The sequence below is a fragment of the Podarcis raffonei genome, chromosome W (assembly GCF_027172205.1).
Source record: "Podarcis raffonei isolate rPodRaf1 chromosome W, rPodRaf1.pri, whole genome shotgun sequence".
Taxonomy (NCBI): Eukaryota; Metazoa; Chordata; class Lepidosauria; order Squamata; family Lacertidae; genus Podarcis; species Podarcis raffonei.
In genome coordinates, this window is record NC_070620.1 from 15,350,934 (window position 1) to 15,357,894 (window position 6,961).

A 6,961-nucleotide genomic window follows, 5' to 3' on the forward strand; every position below is an offset into this window, starting at 1 on the left:
CCATATTTTGCGCTCTCCTTTTTCACCCTCAATAAAAGGTTCTTTAATCCCTCCTCACTTTCTGCCATCAAGGTTGTGTCATCTGCATATCTGAGGTTGTTGATATTTCTTCCGGCAATCTTAATTACGGCTAGGGATTCATCCAGCCCAGCCTTTCGCATGATGAATTCTGCATATAAGTTAAATAAGCAGGGAGACAATATACAGCCTTGCCATACTCCTTTCCCAATTTTGAACCAATCAGTTGTTCCATATCCAGTTCTAACTGTAGCTTCTTGTCCCACATAGAGATTTCTCAGGAGACAGATGAGGTGATCAGGCACTCCCATTTCTTTAAGAACTTGCCATAGTTTGCTGTGGTCGACACAGTCAAAGGCTTTTGCATAGTCAATGAAGCAGAAGTAGATGTCTTTCTGGAACTCTCTAGCTTTCTCCATAATCCAGCGCATGTTTGCAATTTGGTCTCTGGTTCCTCTGCCTCTTCTAAATCCAGCTTGCACTTCTGGGAGTTCTCGATCCACATACTGCTTGAGCCTTCCTTGTAGAATTTTAAGCATAACCTTGCTAGCGTATGAAATGAGTGCAATTGTGCGGTAGTTGGAGCATTCTTTGGCACTGCCCTTCTTTGGGATTGGGATGTAGACTGATCTTCTCCAATCCTCTGGCCACTGCTGAGTTTTCCAAATTTGCTGGCATATTGAGTGTAGCACCTTAACAGCATCATCTTTTAAAATTTTAAATAGTTCAGCTGGAATACCATCACTTCCACTGGCCTTGTTATTTGCAGTGCTTTCTAAGGCCCATTTGACTTCACTCTCCAGGATGTATGGCTCAAGGTCAGCAACCACACTACCTGGCGTGTACGAGCCATCCATATCTTTCTGGTATAATTCCTCTGTGTATTCTTGCCACCTCTTCTTGATGTCTTCTGCTTCTGTTAGGTCCTTACCACTTTTGTCCTTTATTATGGTAATCTTTGTATGAAATGTTCCTTTCATATCTCCAATTTTCTTGAACAAATCTCTGCTTCTTCCCATTCTGTTGTTTTCCTCTATTTCTTTGCATTGTTCGTTTAAGAAGGCCTTCTTGTCTCTCCTTGCTATTTTTTGGAAATCTGCATTCAATTTCCTGTATCTTTCACTATCTCCCTCGCATTTTGCTTGCCTCCTCTCCCCTGCTATTTATAAGGCCTCGTTGGACAGCCACTTTGCTTTCTTGCATTTCCTTTTCATTGGGATGGTTTTCGTTGCTGCCTCCTGTATAATGTTGTGAGCCTCCATCCATAGTTCTTCAGGCACTCTGTCCAGCAAATCTAAATCCTTAAACCTGTTCCTCACTTCCACTGTGTATTCATAAGGGATTTGATTTAGATTGTATCTTACCGGCCCAGTGGTTTTTCCTACTTTCTTCAGTTTAAGCTTGAATTTTGCTATAAGAAGCTGATGATCTGAGCCACAGTCAGCTCCAGGTCTTGTTTTTGCTGACTGTATAGAGCTTCTCCATCTTTGGCTGCAGAGTATATAATCAATCTGATTTCGATGCTGCCCATCTGGTGATGTCCATGTGTAGAGTCGTCTCTTGTGTTGTTGGAAAAGCGTGTTTGTGATGACCAGCTTGTTCTCTTGACAGAACTCTATTAGCCTTTGCCTTTTTAATAGCAACTCTTTATTAGACACCACAAACATAAATGGGGGTCAGCCCGTGCAATAGCAGCCAAAACCATAAGTCATTTGAATAATTAATATTTACAAATGTCGGTGTGTGTAATGTGTTATGTAAAGTACTGTGTTAGATTTGAACAAACATGTTTGGGGTTTGAAGGAGAGGCAAAGCAGCACATGGAAGGCAGCAGCCAGTGATCTAGCAGCAATCTCATAGAATCTTATGTTATAAGAATTTTAAGGTCATATATATATATATATATATATATATATATATATATATATATATAAAAAATAGATGTTGATCTGGTTATCAGATCAAGTTCCCAACACCTTAAGTACCCGCCACCTAAAGAACAATAAAACTATCACTGCATATCCTTGCCTTCTGGCCTTCCCAAGGATGGGCTGTGGGAACACCTGGCCTCAGGAAACCCATCAATGGATGTTCATTGTTCCCCTCGAGGGAGGGGTGCTGTGTACTTGACTGTATATCCCAAGGATTATGGAGGAGGGCGGTATTTAAGTTGAGTACGTGACCTCTCCCTTAGAGGATTATGGCGGAAGACGATGTCCAAGTCCGCCTTTCTTTTTGAAGCAAAATGTCATTGAAATGGGGGAGAGATGCCCTCACATGAAGTCTTGGGTTTGCAATTTTGGGAGAGTGAAGACTGTCTGTGGTGCTGGGGAGCGAGCAGGCTGGCAAGGCCCCCTGGATTTGGAGGTCCTAGGCTTCAGCCTACTTAGCCTATACATAAATCCAGCCCTGGTTAGAGGCAGTCTAGTCGCACTGTTAGCCAGGAAGGCCAACAGCTGAACCAGCCTAGTATGTCAGGCCAGACGAACGGTGTTGTGTCACAGTACCTACTGTGGGTTATTTATTGTGTTTCCCAGAAAAGTCGGATTTAAAGTCCCGATTGTAGTATAAAAGTAAGGCTAGCACTAAAAATCAAAATCTTAAGATGGATGCACCCCAATCCAAAGAGATGAACTCTATGGCTATATGGAAGGCAATGTGTCTGCAAGCATTGAAGTTAGTATCTAGAGATTTTCACCATTTGACAGCAATTTAAAAACAAAACTTCAAATATGCTAAAATCCAACAAAAATCTATGCACATACAAATTCATAATCAGGATAAATACCTGTAAGCCTTAACCATTTTTACTGTAGAATAAGGGGGCAGAAAGTCTGCTGATGGTAAAAGGCTAAAATGACGGGGGTGGGAATTGAAATTGAAATCTTATGGGCCTTGGCCATTTTCCTGTACATAAGTGGGGGGGGGGAGAGAATTTAGTCTGCTCGTGGCTGAAATGATAAGAATATATTTGAAATTTATGAATTCTGACTCTCTGGCCATTTAACTCATACATAAGAGAGTGGTTGATTGTTCCGCTAATGACCAGAGGGGGAGCACACACAAAATAATAGCTCATATTTTTTGAATAGAGGTCTGTACCCCAATCTTCTGTACATAAAGGTCTGTTTAATACAAGAAACATGATCCATTAACGCTGAGGCTTTAGTAAAGATTTAGTTTGACCAAATTTGTATTACTGGCTTTGGTGAAAACCTTGCTAGGTTTCTGTTTTTTGTGTGTGTTGTTGGGTGTAGTGAAGGGTTAACCTTCTGTGCCTCAAGCCTGAGAGGAGGCGCTTACAAGGGAAGTAAGCCAGGACGTGACGAAGGCAGCTTGGAATGCTGTGAGCTGAGTGAAAAGCGAAAGCAGTTTGTTGCGTAGCTGCAAACAGAGGGAGAGGATGCAGCTTGAATCCGATGGCTTTTATGAATGGTAAATATGCTACTTTTGAGCAAATAAAGAGATATTAAGACAGAAGAAATGCCTGGGCTTGTTTACTGCCCTTTCGACACGCCGCTGTGCAATTCTGCTAATTGCTTTACGATCTACAGAGGCTCCCAGGGAAAGCGTGACTGGGCGCCGAACAATAAAGCAATAAATCTACCTAACATGTGTATTTTTTTTTTTAAAAAATCTAACCCTATTTTTAAATCTACTCCTTAACACTTCCCTTCCATTTTTCAAATGGTAATTTAGCCAAGAGGTGCAACACTTTAAATGGTATAATATTTAAGGCCATACTACCCTGAACACACCCAATCTCGTCTGATCTTCAAAGCTAAGCAGGTCTGGCCTGATTAGTACTTGGATGGGAGACCGCCTGGGAATATCGGGTGCTGTAGGCTCCCAGATTCAAATGGAAAATGGATCAGCAGAACTTGGAGCAAATACACTCCTTCAGATATCTGGGAATCCTTTTCACTGAGACACTATCATGGAAGGGGCACATCGAGGCTACGAAACTCAAAGCGCAGAAAGCTTGTGGGGCATTAATGAAATTCTATTTTACGGTGGGTGGTCAGCTATTGGAACCTGCGTTGAAAATCTTTGCCAGTAAAGTGGTCTCCCAGATGCTTCATGGAGCATATGGGGCAAGGACCCAAATGCCAACAAAGCCTTAGAAATAGTGCAGAATAAATTCCTCAGGAATCGCTTTCACAGAATTACGATTCCAATTGATGCCCTTGGCAGTGTTGGATGGACGCTATGGCAAAGTACATTACGAAGAGAGACTTTGTCTGTGTGGGCAACCCTGTGTGGAGTATCTGTGCCACTATTTATTGCAGTGCCTGTTATATATAGACCCAAGAGACTGATTCATAAAACCCCTGTTTCCGAATGAAACTCACTTGAATAGGGTGGAAAGGGTGAAATGGCTGCTGAGTGATGCTGATAGCTTTGTAACTTATAAGGTAGCACTCTATGTGTTGGCAGCTAAGAAGAACAGGAGGAAAGAACTAGATAAAATAGCGGTCAACTGCAAAGGGGATTCGGATATTTAATTTGGCACATTTTACTAGAGAATCTTCTGCTATTCTGTTTTATGCAACAAACAATCTTAGTAGTTGTGACCATGGTTTATATTGTATGTGTGGTGCCTGATGATTTTTATGGTTATTGCTGTTTTTCCTTTTGTTATTTTTCTGAATGATGCCATGGCCTATGGCTAGTGCAATAAAAGTCTATGATATTGATGCTGATGCTGATATAATAGATTTGCTGAATCATGAATTCTGTACATGTACAGAGGCTGTCAGCTAGAGAGAAAGAGAGAGAAAAGAAAAGAAAAGAAAAGAAAAGAAAAGAAAAGAAAAGGGAGGTTTAAACCAAGAGGTGACAAAGTTGTGCTCTGCACATGAAACTTTATTCAAATTTCTTATTGTAAAACTGGGAACCATTAAGGGAACTGAAGTGAGAAGTACCCCTTTGTGTGTGCCTTGCGTAAAATGTAGGTTGCCCTAAACCTTTGCTCCAGGCGCTACTTAAGGGAAGACAAAAGGGTTAAGTACTGGACCATCTGGACTATGATGTAGGAATCAAGCCTAGTCAGAGGAATTGGCCACTCTCCAGGCACCCGGCTTGAGTTCCTTGTTGACCTCCCCGTCTGCGACTCCCGGCAAGATCAGGCGAGATCTCAATCGGCGATCCTCCTCTAACGTGAGAAGAACACACCACTCCTCCCCTGCCATCCCCAGGGAGGGGAAAGAGACAGACAGAAATGTATTTACATGCCTTTATTTCTGTCTTTCCAGCAGTACAGAGAAACGTGTCTGCACTCTCTTAACACCAACAGCAGAGAGAGAGAACTCCTCCCCTGTACTTCCAGTACAGGTCAGATGACACTCTGAGCTAACATCCGGTGCTCAGTACAGTGAATAGACTGTTCCTTTGTTCCCACGGTACAGTCCCAAGCATCAACATCCTGTTTGGCTTTCCAGCCATCTGGAGCTCGCTGCTGCATTGCTCCTTTTTCGTAACATCAAAAGTTAAGAGGTTGCCAAGTTCCACCCTAACATGCAAAATACTCTCCACAGGGTAAATTAACAAGTTTTGTCCCTTCGTTTCTTTCACAGCCAAAACTAAGTGAGGTAAATTGAGCAGAGTGAGGAGAAAATAACAGTAGTAATTATAAGGAAAAGTGATAATAATATTGAAATGAATAAAGTGCTTAACACTAAGATTTTTATTGTTTGCAGCTTCTCAATAAAACTCAAGAATATTCTCCCCTTTTTGGCTTTTTACCCCTTCCCTTTCTAACTGTCTCTTTAAGTCCCAAAAACCCTGTCCCCTTACAGGATATGCTTTCTACAGATGTGTTACTACAGACCCAGTGATGAAAAAACCCCAGCCCAATTCTTCGTGACCACAAGACTATTTATTACCTGCAACAACAACAAAAGACATAAGAGTGGCCACAGCAATTTCTTTCCGAAGGATATAGACTGATGGGGGGGGGATGACAAAAGGGGGAAGTTGAATTGTAAAGACATTTTCTCACTTTTTGATCTCAAGACTTTGTGCCCTGTGATTGAAGAGATATGTAAAAGCAGCAAGAATTGTCTCAAAATCACATAATTTCCTTAAGACATCCAACTGGTGTGGAATTATTTGTATGTTGTGTGCATTATGTGTTATTATGTAGGAATGCTGAAATGTGTCTGACAGTATGTTATTTCCACAAAGGGGGGGGGGGCAATTTTTGTGTGTAAATGTTTTTTATGTTTAATGCATAGTGTTTTAATGTATAGTGTCTTATTGCTTACACCCCAACGGAGGTTCTCATGCATTTTACCTTTCTAATAGATCAGGCTATTGCGTAGGCCAGTATTTAGATTAGATCAATTTATGACCACATTTCCTTGTCCCACCTGGCACTCTGCAGTGTGCCAACCTTCTCTGTCCATATTTAAATTGTTTTAATTCATTTCACCAAGAAAAAGCTTCAGGATCCATGAAACAGCAGATACATCAAGGTGTATATGCTTTGATTTAGCAGGAATGATCCCTTATAGAGTTAATTTGCCTAATTTGGACAAGTGACCCTTTTTAGAATGGTTTTTCACAGATTGTTTTGAAAAGTTGAAAACCATGGGGCTATATAAATTATAATTGGGCTCAGTTCTAACTGGGTAAGTGTATCCAAGGTGCAAGTAGCTTTCTCCCTTTAAGAGCAAGTGGGAGTAGAAGTAGAAGAGATGCTAATGGATATTGATAAAATTTTCAGGATTAAATGAGAAAGATCAGACACTTATAAAGGGCCAGGAGATTGCTATTTTTTTTCCCAATTCAAGACTTCTAAAGGACAAAATATTACAACAAAAGGGCCAAGTGAAGCTAATAATAGATGACAGGCCCATCAAAATATTTAAGGAAATCCTAAAAAGAATTTTGAGAAAAAGGCAGAATTATAAGACAGTAACAGAAGCTCTCTAATTCTCTT

The 6,961-nt window shown here is 41.0% G+C and overlaps 1 pseudogene; it reads left to right on the plus strand.

Annotated features, from left to right (window-relative positions):
- The first annotated feature begins 3,748 nt into the window (after positions 1-3,748).
- LOC128406136 (uncharacterized) lies at positions 3,749-3,866 on the plus strand (annotated as a pseudogene).
- Positions 3,867-6,961: the final 3,095 nt, after the last annotated feature.